The sequence below is a fragment of the Drosophila persimilis genome, unplaced genomic scaffold (assembly GCF_003286085.1).
Source record: "Drosophila persimilis strain 14011-0111.01,24,50 unplaced genomic scaffold, DperRS2 tig00000124-arrow-pilon, whole genome shotgun sequence".
Classification (NCBI taxonomy): domain Eukaryota; kingdom Metazoa; phylum Arthropoda; class Insecta; order Diptera; family Drosophilidae; genus Drosophila; species Drosophila persimilis.
In genome coordinates this window covers 11,998,666-12,018,375 of record NW_020825294.1, presented here as the reverse complement: position 1 = coordinate 12,018,375, position 19,710 = coordinate 11,998,666, and the positions used below count along the sequence as shown (strand labels likewise).

The 19,710-nt window shown below is 42.7% G+C and overlaps 1 long non-coding RNA gene across 2 annotated transcripts; it reads right to left on the bottom strand.

Annotated features, from left to right (window-relative positions):
* Positions 1 to 18,508: 18,508 nt before the first annotated feature.
* Positions 18,509 to 19,393, bottom strand: LOC113565511. 2 transcript variants are annotated; one of them, XR_003408638.1, is made up of 4 exons: positions 19,250 to 19,393; positions 18,978 to 19,169; positions 18,795 to 18,909; positions 18,509 to 18,748 (listed from the first exon to the last, which is right to left on the bottom strand). It is a non-coding gene; the product is annotated as an uncharacterized LOC113565511 (long non-coding RNA). The 2 variants fall into 2 exon arrangements; XR_003408637.1 differs by having other exon boundaries at positions 18,510 to 18,736; positions 19,250 to 19,392.
* Positions 19,394 to 19,710: the final 317 nt, after the last annotated feature.

The following is a 19,710-nucleotide window of genomic DNA, read 5'->3' as shown; positions in this document are numbered from 1 at the left end:
TATTTAAATATAGGGCTAGCTCCTCATCGTACATTCATATGTGACATGTTCGCCAATGCGTAATTATATTTCATTGCATAGCCCTTTCAAAAAGTTTCACATATAGCAACGAACGTCCTTAAAAAGGTAATATGTTCGGGTTCCGTAAACTTTTCGGCACATTACCCTTATCAGCTGCACAAAGAAACTTTTCCAAACTCAATCCGAACTCATAAAGGAGAAAATTAGCCAACAGCCCGTCAAACACTTCATATCAACAATGGCCCCAATCAGCCGGGGACTGGACACTGACCGACGCTCATTCACACAGAGCCGTGTTCCAGTCAAAAACAAAAGGCCTGAAGGAGCCCACTCCAGCAAACAAAGGCGGAGCTGATGAATGACAAATTTGACACAGAATGCTCCATGCAGAACGGTTGGTCAGGCCCATTTTTCAGCACTATTGCCGGCCATAATTAATGAGTCTGTTGACAGTTTTGGATTTGCAATGGGCTACAAAGTGTCGACGAATCGCTTTTTTATATGCGAACCAACTAAATGAATCTTTACTCCACATTCTGGCTGCCATGCTATGTGACGGTGACGGGTTGCGCAGGATGAGCAGGGCAAAAATATGTCCAGAAATAAAAGAGATTTCCCACCGTTATCCGCAGCACGAGCCGGCGGCTCCGCTCCCACCTCGCGCACACTCCTGCTCGATGATTTATGGCATGTTTATGTTCCACTGACCTCGCCAATAGCAACCAGCCATCCTCCCCCGCCACCAACAACATGCGGATAGTTGGCCACCTCCGAAATGTGGCCCGTGGATAAGGCAAAGAGCCAAAAAAAGCATGAGAAAAAAATGCCCAAAGGCTATCTTTTGGTTGTCGAATTTCTTATACCCTTGCCGCTTGTGAGCTATTTTAAGAGTCATATAGATATATGCATTTGATAATTATTAGATACTCAACTATGTTGATTTAATAGGAAAAAACTTTTTTCCCATAATACTTATTTTTGACACCCATCATAGTGGTCGAATTCCGAAACATAATCTGATTAAATAGAGGTAAAAACTATCCTCATGTTCAATTGAGAGTAAAATATAAATATAACATAAAACGAAAATACCTTTTGAAAGGGTACCAAAAATAGCACTAAAAATACAGCAAACGATGACATGAGGGATTTCAATTGCCGATAATCGAATCTGGGGAGTATTTTATGGATTTGCCCATTTCCATTCATGACTAATAATTCGTTCACTCCTCTCGACTTTGCTAATTGTAAACAAGCATCAATTGTTATTTGCTATGAATATCAATGGTAAACACTCGGGTATTTAGTATCTTTTATGCGATTTGAAAGATTTTGAACAGGTTGACGACAAGGCGATGAAAACTACTGCGTAAACTAAGAGAGTGTACAAAAGAAAAATGGAGGTCTTACTCTTCTTACGTATATCTTCCCCTAATATAGAAATTATTATGATATCCGCTAAATTAATATCATCTTCCCCTAGCAACAACGCAAATGCGGGCCCCCAAGAACTTAAACCATCTGCAAACGAATCTGAAAATTCAAATATTTGCACTCGGAGTGGGGTGTGAGGCAAAAAGAAAAACAAAAATAAACTGAAACTGAAACTGAAAAGGTGAAGCCAAACATAGCCACGAAGATAAAAACACAAGGTATGGGACAAAATCAAAACCAAAAGGCAGCCAAATGCATGCACACGTTTCGCAGATTGTTTTGTGCGGAAAATTGGCAGCAAAATGGAAACATTTCTCCGAACCTCTTAGGCGGTGGATGAGGCCCCGCCCGGCGTATTGGCGGGCTTAAAGTGTTTCATGTTACTCTTCCAATACCCGTAGGTGGTTAAGGGATTTTGTTTGCTCACGACTCAATATCATAAGTGGGTATGGGCTATGGGTAAAGTTCCACAGTGTTTTAGAACGAGATACTCGGGCTGTAAATCATAGAAAAACTTGGTTAACGCTTTCACTGAAAGGATTGACTAACTGGATAATACAGTCCTTATTTTGTTATGAGTGCTCAAGGAAGTCCCCTTGAAGAATGTACGGAATTTGAACAAATCTCTAAGTTATTATGTACACCTTGGTAGTTTCTCTACAATAGATAATTGGGCATTGGTTTTCGTATGCCATGGCGCTATGCTCTGGAACTCTGGAGAGAGCAAACGGCAAAGCTCAATTTCTGGGCAACTTTGACAGGCCTAAATGATCTGAATATGGCGGTATTAGCTGCTCAATTGATTGGTTGACATTGGCTGGTTATTTTGACAGATCAATCTCAATCTCGTTTATCAAATAATCGTTAAAGCGCCTTATCGCCGGCTCGGCTGAGGCTGAGCCATGCAAATATTCACAGTTGAACGATTGCCGAGCCCATAATCGCACTCGTACTCGCACTCGTACTCGCACTCGTACTCGCACTCGTACTCGTAGTGGTAGCTGTGGTCGGGTACGGGTGTCTTGGCGAGTTAATTGTCACACGATTTTGTTGTGACTGTGACTTTAAATGATATATGGTCGGTCGCACGTGTGTGCTTTTCTGACGCACTTTTCCACGCACTTCAATGCCACTTCGGACAGCGGTCAGCTCAGCCCACATGCCCTGCCCGCAGCTACGAAGCTCTGCAGCCACGGTAAGCTTCAAAAACTCATGGAAATCTCATAAATTTTTGCATTCGCAGCGATTAATTACAAGAGCGCAGACACTGACACGCCCCAAAAAAACACGCCGTGTGTGTGTCCGTGGAAAATATGAAAAATATCAAAATGAAACCCGATCTGGCAAAGCTGGCAAAGTTTAATCAAAGCTGAAAATTGATTTTGACATGCAGTGAATTTATATTTCCCCCAGAAAAGAATCCAGCCAGCTCTGCTCTCGACTCGAAATGCAAACTTGTGTTCTGGCTTCATTGAATCAATTTCGAATTTCGGCTCACTTGATATGTAAAAGAAATCAACGCACAACCGCAACAGCAGCAGCGGCTCGAACGTCAGTTTCAGTTGGTTTTTTGTTGTTTTTGCACTTTTTGGATTGTTTGCGAATTTTTTTCAAGTGCAGCTCGCCAAATACAAAACTGGATTTTCAACACAAAATTCAACTTTAATTTGTTGCCGAGCTGCCGCTGCCGCTGCCGCTGCCACTGACTCTGACTCTGCCACTGCCGCTGCAGTTATGCTGCCTGCCTTATGCTGACCTTGATTCATTGTGGGATATTTTCGATTTTTGTTGCGTTCGTATTCATTTTGGGTTTTTTTTTGCGCTCGACTTTATTAATGACAGTTGTTGCATAATTTATTTGGTTTTTGGCGCGCTCAAAACTACTTTAAGAGAAAAATAATTAAATGTGATTTCTGTTTAAGGAGAAAATCAATTTGCTTGTATATCATCAAAGAAGAAAAGTCTCTGCTGGCGATAATGGGATTCAATAGGGTGGAAAACTTTAAGAATGCAATTCTGAATTGAAGTCTCAGATTTGTTGGGATGGAATCACAGCTGACAGAAAATTGTTGTCTTCATTTTTGTTTATTCTTCCCTTTGCATAAATAAGAATAAAATTCTTGAATTTTCATCCATATCCCATATACATATTACACAGCACTCTCGTGTGCCGTTTACGATAATTCGGAAATATAATAATGAATGCAGAAATGTGGAGTCTATTTTTAGAGCTGCCAAACAATTATCAGTTTGGGTTTACTTCAATCAAAGCAAAGGCCACACGAAAGTTCACACCTCCGAACCGTTTATGATCCGTTTATGTGTCTTGAATCCAGCCATAGCCCGTCGATCCCACTGATCGGGGCACTTCTGATCGCTTTGATCTCGGAACTCTCCTTCTCCTTTCGCCGGCCCATTGTTAAGATTCTCACATGTATTCTGGGCTGTTATTACTCGAATTGCTGGCTTGCTGTCGAATCGATTTCGTGTGGCTTGAAGATGATGGCCCGAGGGCGAGATGGGAACAGCTCTCATTATTGGAGATTATTCAACTGTTTATTTTATGGCTTTCTCGTTACATTCTCCTCGGATGGCGAATCGGCAGCGTCATCGCCATCATAATCGAGCTATTAGCCAGGAGGAGAGAAGGCTTCTTATTTACATTTCATGCTACTCAATTTTATTGGCAGTTTGGGTCAATTGTCCGCCGACTGAGATGTGCCTGCTTGGATGGTGCTGGCGTGGAGATTCCCAAATGTGTAATTAATGCTTGAAATGTTGATTCGTTTGTTAACCACTCTTTTCTCCCTCTTTTCGGCTAATTTACGGACATGTAAGCAATCCATTTTGGCAAATGGAAATGGAATTTTGCTTATTATTGTTACATGCTCGTACAATATATTTTTTTGTATGGAAATCAATAGAACATCGCGCACAAAGGCAGCTGCCAACTGGCAACTGACCTGAAAATGTGTTCGAAACTCGATTAAGTAGATTGTGGCTGTGGGAGGGACTCGGAGATAGTTCTGGCCATCTCCCAGAGACGTGACAAAGCTGCAACAATTGATTACGCATCCGACCCGCCGAACCCTGTCAACTCTGACCGCTGCACCAGACATGACAACAATACGAGTGTAACGCTGGGCCAGAGCCAAAAATTTGTTTGTTCTTTTTTCTTGCAGACGGTTTTATGGCTCCCAAATTGGTAACGCCTGAATGGGTGAATGGGAGAATGGGTGGGTGAAGATGTCAGTGGCAGGCCACTAGAATAGACCAGACCCCCTCCCTACCTCCTCCCTCCGTCTTGCCATGTAATTGCCGACTGTGCTCGGTGGATTGCTGCTCGGCGGCCCTCCACTGAAGCTGACACTTATTGCACTCCGTACAGGGAGAAGAACAGCCTTTGCCCTTTGAGCCTTCGAGCCGTCCAGAGATCCCTTTAATTAATCGATTAAACAACTCTGACACCCACTCTTGAAGGAATAAAGAAACTCAAACCTCATCTCGAGTCGACAAAAAGAAAACTCTCTCCATTCTTTCACCTTAATGGAGGTGCGGTGAGATGGTCCTGCCAATGGAGCTGCTCCACGCCAAGTAGAAAATTTTCCATTTGTGGCAAATGCGCAAATTGCATTAGGGCAAAAGTTTTCCTTTCAACTTGAACGATTTTGTCAGCATCTTCTGCCCCATCGTTCCCTCCCAGTCCCAGTCCCAGTGCCAGTGCCAGTGCCAGTTCCAGTCTCCGTTCCCGCTCCCGTCCCATTTACCTAATTACACCAAAGTGGCAGCATCATTAAAAAACTTGCACAGCTCTTTTGATTAACACCAGGGAAAGACCCACACACATCCATATGCTCGTATAATGTGCGTAAACGAGTGAGCGAGTGAGCGAGTGAACGAGTGTCTATATGTCGTGGCACATATTTGGGAAATCGTGTCAATTGCGTTTTCCCACTGCGAAACAATTTCCGCCAACGACAGATGGAGCCCACGCCTACGCCTTGAGTTATCATATCAGAAGAGATGTCGCCGTTCAATAAATATAACATTTTAAATGAAAATGTTTATTTTTGCACTACCAAATTGCGATTGCAGTCGCCGGACTTGTTAGCTTGCGAAATACCCTATTCCGTGGATGCAAGGAGAATTGCTGAATGGATACCCCAATGGCATTTTGCATCCATGAATATTCAAAGGAAACTCTGAATGAAGCCTCTTCGTTGGATGTAATATCTTTGGGTCGAAATGGAAAGAGTATTCTTCAATCGGAGTGCACAAACGGCGGCATTCATCCCACTTCAATCTGTCGCTGCAGCGTTGTTGCTGTTTGCTGCTTGCTGTTGTCTCTTTGACGCTTTTCATAATGAAAATTAGTTTGCTCATGCGTAATTTTTATAAACTGTCGTCATCAATAGAAAACCGCTCACTGCTCCGAGTCCCCGCCCCCCGTAAGCGGCTCGTTAACTTGCCCCGGCTCGCCTTGGAAATGCACTTAGGATTCGGTTTTTCCATTTGTTCAGCACACACTTTTCAATTAGCTGCAATTTGCTGGGTCGCGGCAGCGGCCTGAGAAAGAACATTTGCCAAAATTGATGACGCCCCGAGCAACCTTTTTCTCCCCGGCATGGTTTCTGTCCCAGCTTGGAGTTTGGACGGGTTTAAGTTGAGCGAAACTTGGAGCTCGTAAATTAAAATAAAAAGGTTACGCTCTGGCTGCTCATCCCCGGGGCTGCTGATGGATTACAAATTAAGTTGGGACTGATGCGTGCTGCACCATCGAGAGGTCTGCGAGGCTCTGATTAAACATTCAAGCCGAGTGGGAATCGGAATCGTGGGGAGCTGTCTTTCGTCTTTCGTCTTTCGGCAGAGCTGTCTCCAAAGCCTAAATGGAAACCCGAACACGCGTCAACACTTTGTGGACAGAGCGGTCACTGGTCACTGGTCACTGGTCAGTGGTCAGTGGTCAGTGGTCGGTGGTCGGTAGTCGGTGGTCGGTAGTCGGTGGTCGGTGGTCAGTAGTCAGTGGGTGGCGACTACTCGCAAGTATTTTTTCCTTTTGTCACAGTTAATGAAATGCATGAGATTTCTGATGTCTGCGGGTATCTTTAGCGCTAAAGTGTTATGAGTATTTCTGGCTACCAGATTGGCATACATAATTAACAATTGCACTCGGGGCGCGCTCCACTCTCTAGGTTGATGTCAGCGTTTCTGATGGCTCTCGGTCTGGCAGTGCATTGACACTTTCTGTGGCTGTTTCTTGTTTTGTTGGCTGTTTTGGCTAAACTAAACGAAATCTGACTACTGATAACCAAAGTCGCAACGAACGAGATTTACTCGTGTTCCCATGCATTATGCTTGCCTTGGGAAATCTATTCTGAAGACATTTGGCTGGCTGTAAGCGGTGTGTGGGGACCAAATAAATCGTTGCTCTTTGTGTTGTTATCTACTTGTATTCGCACGACTTATCACAATTTTAGATTCGTCCAATGTTCTATTATTTGATTTTGTAATTTGGAGTTTGTTTAAACCCTTCTGGCACTGGTCGTATAAAGAAGAATCCCCAAGTCCCCAAAATACTCTGCATCATATATTATTGTTATTTAGTCGCATAATCGAAATATTTTAGGTACGTCAATATATATTTTATTTTATTTTATTCTCATTTTTGGCTTATTTCTGTTTTCTATAGAGAATACTGAAGCATCTACAATTCATTGCAAAACATTGCAATCATTGCAAAAAAAAACCAACAATAAATCTGATAGAATTAAAAATTGGAATAAGTTTGAATATTCAAATAATTCAAACCTTTGAAACTATTATATTTTTGATTTATATTTACTTTTAATAGCTTATTATTTTTGTATTGTATAATTTGTATTGTATATTGTATAATTCACTATATACGAATATTATTTAATTTAAAATTGGTCACTATACACCATTCAAACGGAATCAAATCAGCTGACACAATTTTCACATTTCACTAAAACGCGTGTCACAGGGGATTCGAATACTGCGAGAATCGAATGTATGTATTAAAGCTTATGCGTGCTATCATGATCGTGAAATTCTAGGCACAAAAGCGTCACGAGCAGCGTCAAATCTCGAATCGACGTCATCGATCAGTGTGCGATTTTTGTGGACTATTTTGTGTTTGGGGCTTGTGTTGACTTTTGTTTTATTGAAAATTGAAAGTGTGCTATAAGCGGACACACACTCACACTTTGATGCACCGACACAGGCGCAGGCACAGGCACAGCACAGGCACAGGCACAGCACAAACACATCACATATACAGACACAGGGGAGATGAAAATCAAAGCAGCAACAAAAGTTGTTGATGCCGCCAAAAAGTAAACGACCTTTAACGCCAATAAAACTCACTGAAACAGCAGCAGCGCCAGCCACTGCCACAGCCACAGGTTCGAGGGGAAAGCGGCAACAAAATTGTCGACTCCTTGCCACAAATCGCTGCTGCTGGTGCCGCTGCTGCTGCTGCTGCTGCCGCTGGTGGGTCCGTTAAGAAACGCGGTCAGCGTGTTGCAGAAACGTAATTTATGCGTAACGAGTTCACGCGCCTACAAAACTTTGGTGGCACCTCAGAATCGGAGTCAAGTTATCCGTTGGCTCGAATCCGCTCTCAGCTTGTAGCTTTCCAGGTGTTTCATTCGAGGTTTCCGTCAGAGCGAACCGCACGCGTCGAACGCACAAAGCGTATTGAACCGAAAGTGTTTTCGGAGGAGCCTCCAGACACCAGACACCAGACAGCGGCAGCCGAGCAGCAGCAACATCGGACGCTTGTTGCCAGCCACACGAGGCACGAGAGTACTGTTGCCAATCGCAGTGCTTGTGGTCGCACTGTGGGCTTCCCCTCCTCTGGCTTTCGACTGACTTGGGGTTTCCAAAGGTTTTCCAAGCGAATGCAAGGGGATATGCGTGTGTCAGTGCATTTTTCAAGGTTACAGCCAATCATAACTCTTTATCTAGAATGCACAAATAACTACAAAGAAGAACATTTTTAAAATACATATTATAGAATAGAGCCCAAAGTCTGGCCGACAATATATCTTCAAATCTAGAAGATCTTGGTCTCATTAATGGTTATCTTTTCGTAGCCCAATACCACGCCTCTAAATCGGAAGTAATCTTCCGTACTGTACTGTAAATAAGCTCAAATAATCTACATGAAATGTGTATATCTTATTCAATATTTCCAAATATTTCATTTAAGTCTAAGCTTTACCATCAGCTAATCCCCAATAAATTTCCAAGAAGTATCCCGAAAATTCAAGCCTCCCAGAAACATGTTGCTGAGACGGCGCACTGCTACCACACCATTGAATACGTATGTTTCCCGGTCTGGCACGACTACTGATAATGGTGTTGCTGCTGCTCCTAGTTCTGGCTCTTCCACGCCGGCTACTGCTCGGGAATGTTGCCAAAGCAGGGGTGTGGGGTGTGGAGGGGCGTGGGACGAGGGGAAATGCTTAATGCAAGATTTACGCCGGCATTCATTGAGTGGCCATAAACACCTGTTGCTTCCACAGCTCCTGGACCTCTGGAGTCCTCGACTCTGCCCCTTCCCGCTTTTCGCAACATTTACTACATCTGCTGCTGGCTGCAAGGAAAAGTTTTTATGGGCCTGGAAAAAACAGGGCAAAAGTTTCTTTTATTTTTAGTCATTTTAAAACGGCTTATGTGAAAAATATAAAATTGTGTGATTGTTTGGTAATTTATTTCTTGAACTAAGTAGTTGTTGTTGCCAGCCGCTGGACATATTTCCTAGAATTTCCGCCTCATTTCGTTATGTCATGCCAGAGGTCACGAAAAGTTTACTGCCCTGCCCTCCCGCCACAGAATGAAAAAAAAGATGTGTAAATTGTCAAAAAGTCAAAAAGCTGTCTCTTGTTAATTGAAAAGCATTTAGTTTGAAATGTTCGGAATTCAATGTCGATTGTTTTGTTTTGTGGTCGGAGCATGGAAAATTGAAGCACAAAATACGAGATTTGCTGAGAGTGTTTTGTTGTTGTGTAATTATCGAAACAGAACAGTGTGCGGGGACATTCATCTCAATTAGCATATGATGTCATTTAATTATTTAGTATTTTTAGGTAATTATTGGTCATTCATTCATTCATTCATTTGAACATGCTCGATATTGGCACTGCTTTAGCATAAATCTTCTCTATATTAATTTTTTTTTCAACATAGCAGAGCTGGATGCACCCTATCCTTTTCATTTGCAAATTCTCGCATTTCGCTGACGGCCCATAACTTCCAGCCGTGAATGGGGGGGAGGGTATACCAAAAGGCATGGCGGTCGAGAGCATTATGCATAAATTTCCGTTAATTAAAAGCGCCACAAAGTGCACGCGATAGCAGTGGAGGAAGGGCGCGCAATAGATATCCCCCTCGTTGGACCGTAATGCAGGCCCAATATAAAATATGCGTGTCGGTAATTTGAGGAATGCAACAGAGGACCAAAGGACTCGTAAATTTTCAAGAGCCCGCCCTGCTGAGTGCCGCAGTCCGAGTCCCTGCTGCTCCCCATTGAACTCGACCAACCCGAGCGGAAGCGGAAGTTGCAGCAAATGGCGTATGAGATTGAGTGTGTGGGTGTTTGAGAGTGTGAGAGCGAGTGCAAGTGAGAGTGCAAGTACAGGATCCGGGACATTAGGAGCAGCGCGGAGAAGAAAGCTCTGCTGCCGGCTGTCCTTGTAACAAGAGTCCTCCTGACCATGCACACAACAGGATAACGACGATAACTACAGCAAGGAGCCTTTCATGCTGAAGGGGGCCTTTGGAGAGCAAAATATTTACACATACTAAATCAGATGGGCGAGGACAAGAGGGTGCGCAAGTGTATTTGTGTGTGTAATGACCTTGTAAGGATATATTCCTTGGGCACTTTTTGTTGATTAAAGTACTTCAGTCCAAACTGTGCAGAGTTTTCCTCACAATTATGCAATTCTTTGGGCAACCGATTGTCGGCCTGATTGAACTCAATTGCATATTAATATGGTAGCCGATAAACTGTGAAAATTATATAATATAGCCCCACCCCAGACCCACACCCCTACCACCCATGGCTTGACAAATAACCTCAAGGGAACGCCACTCATTGTGAGTTTTTTCATGAATCTCCACTCCACCATTCATGGAGGATAATAAACTATTCATTAGCAGTGGGAGCACTGTCAAACGCAGAGCCGCGCACACTTTAGCAATAATTCATCAACATTTTATTGGCCCAAAGAAAATCGTAGGGGTGATAAATAACTCTTCTGTCTTGGAAATTATGATAAATTTTCCAAGACCAAGTAAGTTTCATGGCTTAAAAGTGTTTTCAGGTCAGGGAAAAGGTGCCAAATTACAAAAAAAAAACCTTAAATTCAAAGCTACGAGACACCAAATATCGATCAAATTTTATTTTGAGCTTAAAAAAATGCAAATCGTATAGATAAATCGCAGATGGAATAGCATCACGACTAGCAGAGCCAAGCCCGCGATGAGTTGTCCTGCATTATATAGGCAAATGGCTTTAGTTTCGTCCAGTCTATACCTTATGGGTTGATATATGTATGTCGCCTTAAAGCCTTACATTGGGGTCAATTCACATCCAGTTTTACAGCTCTCCGCAAAAACTTTGTAAATAAAGTGTAAACTGGTACACAGAATGCGGATGTCTACTTCACTAACACTCAGACTCATTTCCTATAGATTACTGTCTGATATGACTCTTTTTTCTGGACTCCATGGCAAAGATCGACTCAGGGTTTTGGTCTTGTGGTGAATGTGGATGTGTGTAACACCCGGAAGGAAGCGTTTCCGATCCCATAAAGTATATATATTCTTGATCAGAATCAATAACCTAGTTGATATAACCATGTCTATGTGTCCGTTTTAATGACCGCCTCGATCTCAGACTATAGGAGCTAGAGCAACCAAATTTTGTATCCCACTGTTACAAGTGTATTTCTAAATTTCGCCTCTTCCTACCGGCGCGCACGTATAAATGCGTTTAATATATACTTTCTAAGTTACATAAATCATAAGCTGTACGTATAATGATTGAGTAGCGGGCATAAAAGTAGAGCCGCGGCCCTTGCCGCGTTGCCGCTTGGTGCCGTTTTTAAAGCGGCACTGACTCATGATTAAAAATATAAAAATTACCTTAATTTACGCTGAAGCAGGAATATTTAAACTTTCGTCCAAAGTTCGCATTACAATATGAAATGAATGAATGATCAATTTTCAACGAATATTAAAATTAATGTGACTCGTGAATTTCTCAAAGGGTAGAGAATCAGTCCAAGAGTCCAATAGAATTTTGAGATAGTTGTATGTCTTTATAAAAGAAAGAAATGACTTTGTTTACTGGCAGTTTGGCATTCTGAAAACTCGCGGCCTACCAGAATAGTTTCCTATCTTTTTGTGATTTATGCATTCCAAAACATTTTGCAGTCACCTTTGACCAAAATTACTTGACTCTGTTCCCATTTATTTGCATACAGAATACATTCCGCCAAGGCCCGTCGCCTGTCAACAGCTCCGCGGTTCGGACTTTCCTTTCATTCCTTTTTGGCAATTGATAAATCGTGGCGATTTTCTTTATGAAGCGTGTCGTGTCGTGTCCACAAAACAAATATGGGGAATGTCCGAGAAAAAGTTTTGGAAAAAATGAACCCGAAAGAGCAATTCAGAAAAAACAAAGAGCAGTTTTCATAAAAAATGAATGCTGCAATTTCTGTTGGAGCCACTTTTAAGTGCTTGTAACTGAATGCATATGAATAAATATTCGTTCGATATTTTCTGCATGGAAATTTGTATGGTTATAGGGAGAATGCCAGTGAGATGGAGGAAGAGCTCAATGAAAAGAGAAGTAAATGGAGTAGATGCATTCTGGAAAGTTCTTCTTTGCCAAAAATGTAACTTTAGTTTAATTTCTTTAATTCCTTTTTCTTTCCTCAATTTTTTGGAACACAGGCTGGACAATCTCCGCATCATCTAATAAACATGCCAGCCCGAATTTGTGCCAGAATTTTCTCTTTTCTCTTGAAACGAATGTGTGACACTCCCAATCTGATTCCGTTTTGCGGCTATCTACAGTCCTATTGAAATTAATTAACTTTTTCAGAGATTATCAGTATGACAAATTTAATACAATCATAAAACCTTACCAAATGGATGGGATGGGCTGGGTCAAGAGCCCTCGTCTTGTTAGCCGGAATGTTTAACCTTTGGAGGAGACAGTGTTGTCATTTTTTGAGCTGTGGCAATTTATCAACAAATTAGCGTCTAAGTAGAAGAAGCCACAAAGGGAGGAAAAATTGCCGCCTCATTTGGGAAGCAGTGTCATGGGCTGGCCTTTTGAACAGGGTCAATGACCAATGGGCCAGAAGTCTAAGCTCAACAGCAAATCCGCGGAAAGCCCTGACCAACATCCAACCACCAACAACAGCAGCAGCAGCAGCAATAATAATAATCAATATTTGCTTTGATGGAAAAAGCCAGAGAAGAGGACACTGCAAAGTCGGAAAACCCCTAAATCGCCTCAGTTGCGTGTTTGACATGTCACTCGAAGACAACCGGACAAACACGAGACCAGAGAAAGTCCTACACGCAGTGAATTTGTGGGAAAGAGTGTCCACAAGCAAGGTCCACGTCCACGATACGTACGGCATCGTCAACAGGAAGCACATTAAGCATGGAATTCCCCACTCCCAAAAGGAAACGGAAAAGGCAGGAGGATAATGGAGAAGGTGCTGCTGGCCAGTGTTGGTGTTGGTTTCGGTCGTGCTGGGGGCGTAGATGTTTTTGGGGACATTTAAATTGAAATGGCCTATGATTTGGCAGATTTTGTTCGGCTTGACTTGCCTTAAGTTGAGCCTCCTCAAGGACAACAACGCACGAAGCACGCACTCCGAGCAAGCGCCAAAAAAAGTAGAAGGCATTGCGGAACGGAATGTGCCAGGTCGAAGGGCATTCAAACGATTGGATTTTATGGTGATGGGAATAGTTCTTAGCAGATAACAACTTTCAGTTAACTTCAATATGAGTTGGGTAAATACACATATATACACATATATCTTGTTTTTGAGGGCTGACACTGAGAGGGAGAAAGAGCGAATCAGGTCTTTAAAGGGAATGAAAAGCAAACATCTGAGTAGGAAAAGGAAATCCTGAAAACTGCTAGATCTCTGATGAATGCAAATACATACCTGAGGGATCAACATAATTTTTTTTTTTAATATTTGTAAGCGATAAATAATTATTGAAATGGGCGAGGTCGGAAAGGAACATGTCCTTGTACTGTCACTGTCTATAGGATGTTTTTCTGCTAGCTGTATTGATTGATTTACACCCCAACTAACATTTGAATTCGAAAATGAAGATGCTTAGATTTCGAAAAATGTGATTCCACAATCAAATTTGTACACATATTTTTACGAATAGTAATAATATATTTGTATTTTCCATATAGTATCTAACAGAAATCTTAATGCCATCCCCCATATGTCCAATTATGTCAAGATAGAAATAATCATGAGCACACAAATCCTTAGAAATAGGACTGTTCCATTTAGCTGAAAAGGCTCCACCCACCTCTCCGTAAATAATAAATATACATTTTAGTGGTGTCCAACAATTTTTGCAGCCACAAGCAATCTACTCGTACATGTACAGCGCTCAGATATATGTCCAACTGAGATTGTTCCCATTTATTTCCATTTTGAATTATGGGACTCGTCCCCAACAGCGAGTCCAGGCCAGAGCCAACGAAAACGCAAACACAAAGGAGAAGTAAATTAAAAAATAAATAAATATACCACAAAGGCAGAGCAAACAAAAAACCAATGGAGATATAGATTTAGAGAAACAGCCTCGTATATAACAGCCCGAATGGGGGCGGGGGTGGAGTGGGTGGAGCCCGCAACCCGCAACCCCGAACTCGGAACCCGGAACCCTGACGTGCGTGGAGCCGATAAAAATTGTTTTCTGCTGCCTATTTTTTGGGCTACTTTTTGGGAAAAGGGTGAAATGGAACTAGTCGAAAGTTTTGAGGGCCACGGCGCGTGTGTCGGTCAATGAACTGTGGTCTGTGGTAATGAGCTCACACTTCTTTGTGTGATTTATGTATCTGCAAGATACCGAATCTCAGCTATGCCTCAACATGCGAAGCTCGCAGCTAATCGCACTTTATGTGTGCAAAACATGTCCTGTACCTAATGCGAGTATGGGGGACAGCGTGGGGGCTGCTGCTGACTGACATGCAGTTTATTTGCATATTTATCTAATCCCGTTCGCCTGGCGCAGAGCGAGAGGAGTGGCAACTGGTGACAACATCGCAGCTGCCCTTGTCGGATCTGCTAAGGGTAAAAGTAATGACAGTTTGATGAGTTGCTCGGCAGGGGTGCGGTCGGGTATCGATATGGGGGTCAAAGGTGCAGTGCCAGCGCGAAAATACTCGGGGATTACGTCGAGCCAGTTTCAGTGCAGTTGGTAAGCTAAGCTGCTGCATTTAACCAGATACTCGTACACTGGGAGAAAGTGGACCGAAATAAATACTACCTCACTATGACTATTCGACTATTACCACCCTTCTACAGAAGACCGGAGATCAGCTTTGGAGAGGGAACTAGAGAAAGCGAAATTTCATTGTTTTGGGGCCCACCGATAGACAAAGTTTAGTCGATCTGTAATCTAATCTTTCATTGGGTGTATCTTTTATTGTTTTAAAAATTTGCAGTGCACACAACTGTTGAGTAAGTTAGGAACAAGAATTTAAAATCAAATATTTGTGCTGCGGCTCAGTGGACCAGGCCGGGATGCTGGCGCCCAAGCCCATCCAGAGCCCCTGGGGGGGGCCCGGGACTGGCACTGCCAGCATGACAATATCCTTAGATTGGTTTGTGCCAAAGTGCGCCAGGAACGCTGCTTGGGGATGGCAGAAACTGGTCCAGAGCAGAATCAGACATGACAAGGCAGCCCAGGACCGTGCCACCGTGCCACCAGGCAGGCAGCATCCCCAGTTAACCCGGCTAAATGGCAGGGACCGGGCGCATGCATTGGCATTGGCAAACAGGATCAACAGGAATTTGCATTTTATGGCGTCTGCGAATGCCTTACCCTCCCTGCCCGATCCGACCCTCGCTAGGGACTGCGCCTGACCCTGTAATTGTTTAAATTAAGTTTTGTCGAAAACTGCAAAATGCAATTAAAGTCACGCGAGAAGCCGCAAATTATGTGGACACTGTCATTTGATGCACGGCGGAGGCGGCGGAGGCGGTGGAGGCGGCGGCGCCGGAGAGCATGTGCCATGGTGCTCACTGACACTTGGCGGAGTGGTGTCCTTGTGTCGTGTCGCTCTTCCTCCGCATTCCGGGGGCAATTAAAGCGTCAAAAATGCTGTGACAGGACTCGTCCTCTGTATCACTTTACTGCTTTTAATTGTCCCTGGCAATGCAGCTTGTTTATCTTATACTCGAGAGCAAAAACAGCGAAGAATGTGAGTGTGCGGGAGTGCAATAAGTTCACTGGCCAGCAGGATGTGACTGATGGGGGGACACAGTGCGGTTTGTTCCAGGAGGGCGCACACTTTAGATAAACAACAACAGTTTTCAAGTTTTACTTAAGACATACTTTGGCATAAGAATTGAATAAGATCCAAGTACATTCAAGATGAAAGGCCCCCTGAGGAGCTAAAATTGTTAACAGCAACATCGCAGTGCTTTGGATAATATCAATCTACTAATACATCCATGTATTTCATATATTAGACATGTGGGAATCATGCAGGTTGAATCAAACCCCTGAATATTAATTATCAATTAGCTTGGGTATCTAACAATTTCCTAATGGTTCATTAGCATCGTCAAAAACTGACTTTTGCCTTGCAGCTCTTTAAATTTATTTCCGCTGAAGCAATATATGTTTCGCTCTATTGTTGCTGTCAAGATCATAAAGTATTTGTCAAATAAAAGCGGAATCCATTTGAAAGTCGATTCTTTGCGGTCCCCATTCCCCGCCACCGCTCTGACCCGAGCTCCCCTCCGCCTCTTGTTAAGACCTTTTTCGTTGGCCAACGATATCCACAAATTTGCTGTAATTCGAGTTTTATGCAGCACTCGACATGCAATTCTGTGTGCGCCATGCTCATCGTGGTCGTCGTCTTTGGTTACAGCTCTCGGCTACCCAAGCCCCATTCTTCCTTCCTGCCTTCGCAGTCCCTGCATAGTCCTCAGTCAGCTGTCACACAGACATAACGAATGGGAGCTAAATGCTGCTCTCTTGGATATTTTTCCTGGCCATCAATATGCCAAGGTTCCTAAGTAGGTCGATGTGCGGTAGGACATGCAGAGACATGCCGAGGGGCGTGGGATAAAAAGCTGGCTGCTGCTTTCTGCGGCATGTTTATTGTTTAGACATGGATCCCATACCCCCAAATGAACATAAAGCAAACGAGTGTGGACAGTAATGTCTCCTCTACACCACCATTGGGGGCTAGTGTCGAGAGATAGCATCCGAAGTCTAAACTTGTTCACTATAGGCAGCTCTCCGCACAAGTGTCACGTGAGTAAGCATCCAGCTCATGGACCCTAGAGCTTTTTTTCATAATCAACTAACGCCAATCCTCCCGTAATAGTGACACTGGTGATAGATATCAGAATACTTTGAAAGAAGGCACTCCGCGAGTGAGTTTTTTGGGTGAAGGAGCAGTGGACCAAAATCACAAATTAGCCGCTGCGATCCCCAATAGTCAGCATACAATAGACCACTTTACATTCTTACTACGATATGCATATTCAACCAGGCTCCGTTTTTCGCATTAACAAAAGTTTTCCGATTTACTTTTGAATACACATTTATTGGGGCTACCGTTTTCACATTCCGCAAGATTTATTCGTTTGCAAAAAGAAAACATTTCCGTTGACGAATTGAAAAGTAAACGGCATTTTATACAACGAAACGAACCTTGAATGAAAAAGGAAAAAAATAGAAAACAATTTTCGTTTTGGTGCAAACAGCCAAAATATGTGAAAACTGGAGAACCTTAAAACGAAAACGAAACGTTTTGGCTGAAAACGTAATCCGCAAAAAATAATGAAAAACGGAGCCGGTCTGTTATATTTTAAAATATACTGCTTCTAGTCTGGGACTTGAGTACGTCGTTCGATCCATAACTAAACTAAATCTTATTCTATACGCTCTCTGCAAGGAAAGTACATATATTGACATATGTGTAGGTACTGAGAGTTCTGCGCAGTGGGCTTAAGAAGCAATTACAGCAGTCTTGAGAACTAATAGTATATGTACAGTGGTACCTGTACATATGTACAGTGTTATTAGGGGATAGTACATGCTACAATATCAATGATTGTAGTTGGTCATGGCGTATGGCTCAAAAGAATTGCTTTTCCGAAATAAAAAACTACTATCAAACCCTAGAGCTAAGGAGTGTGCCCAGGCCCAGGAGCTGCATGCAGGCAGGTGCGATGCCTTGAAGATATGGACGGGTGGGTTCCATCGCAGGCAACACCAGCAAGGCCATACAGGGTAAGAAATTGAACAGCAATTACTCCTTTTCGGATTAAGTCCTCAACACCACTGGATTCGCATGTTTGAATTTATTTTACAAGACGGATAAAAGCTCAATCTTAAAATGTGAAACATATGCAAGCAAAAGGGAAGTCTATGAAACCAACTTACTCGAAGGGATTGTAGTCCGGAATCTGGCGGATTTGACAGTACAAATGATGACAATACAGCTCGTCGTACGTTTTGTGAGCCAAAAATATTTTCTAAAATCACTAACATTGAAGAGCTGCTCATTGAAGCAATTTAGCAATTCTGCTGCCCTCTTCTGCCTGTCAGCCCTGGAATCCTCCTAATTTTGTGCACTGTTGCACTCATTGTAAACCAAGAGTATTTGTCATTGAATGGTATCTATATTGATCGCATATTCACTTATTGCCACCACCAGGCCCTGTGCTTATCATACGTAAAAACAGCTGAGCACTTGTGATGTGCCACAAAATAACCACAAGAAACACTCATTAGTGGGGAAATATGTTTAGGTTTATTATTTAATATACATATGTAGTAATATATCCACCAATAATTTGTTGTCGCTACCTTGGCCTGCTCAACAAGCGGCCCAAGTCGTACTCCAGCGATCTTCTAGTAAATATTATTCTGAAGTAATCTGTTTTCGATGTCGGAGATGGTTCCTTAAATGAAGGAAGGTTAGACGAAGAGGAAGATCTTCTGGCTGTATCTAAGTAATAGACTATACGGAGGAGGATTGAAGAGAAGAGCAAAAACCAAATACAAACCGACAGTAAAGTAAGTGTAAAGTAACTGTTGGCCTGATATAATCTGTTCATGATGTCCGTGGTGGTTTCGCAGTTGAAGGAAGTTCAGACGCAGAGGAAGATCTTCTGGCGGTATCTAAGTAGTAGACGAGAACGAAAGATTCGAGGGAGGATTGAAGAGGAGAACAACAACCAAATACAAACCGATAGTAAAACATGGAATCTGCATAGCAACAAAATGTGTATGGATAGTGTCGACACTGTGCTGCATAAAGGGTGGCGGGTGGCCGCCCCTTGCCATCTTCGTCGATTCTAGCACGGTTTCTTGCACTGCATCATACCTGCAGCACAGTATCCGGGAAACTGAACGCACTTCAGGAAAAATTCAGCAATACCCTGGAATGGATTGTGAAGTTGAATTTTCTGGTTATAGCAAGACTGCAGCTGTGGCTGTGCCTGTGCCTGGATGAACTCACTTCGCAGCAGTCACTGCATTGAGAGAACATATAAGACCAGATATAGAAGAAGGCCCCGAAAAAGGCCACAAAGAACGACAGCCAGAGCAAGACAATGAGCCAGAAAAGGAAATACAGGGGATTCTTCATTCTCAGTTTTGTGGGTATATTTGCTTTTGATTTTTGATTTGCTATTTTGATTGTTTCGATTACTCAATTACTGAAATTCTGACACAAGTAATTTGTAACAGATCAAACAAGAGCTACTTGATTGGATAACTTGGAAAAATTAGTTATTTACATTTTATTTTAAAATATTGTAGCCTGGAAAAACTAATCTCGCTCTCGATTTTATTCCTTGTTTTTCCTCTTTCTTATTCTACGCGCTCTTTGCAAGGAGAGTAAATTTACATACTCACAGTGGGCTTAAGAACTAATAGAATACATATACAGTGGTATTAGGGGATAACACTTCCGCAGTC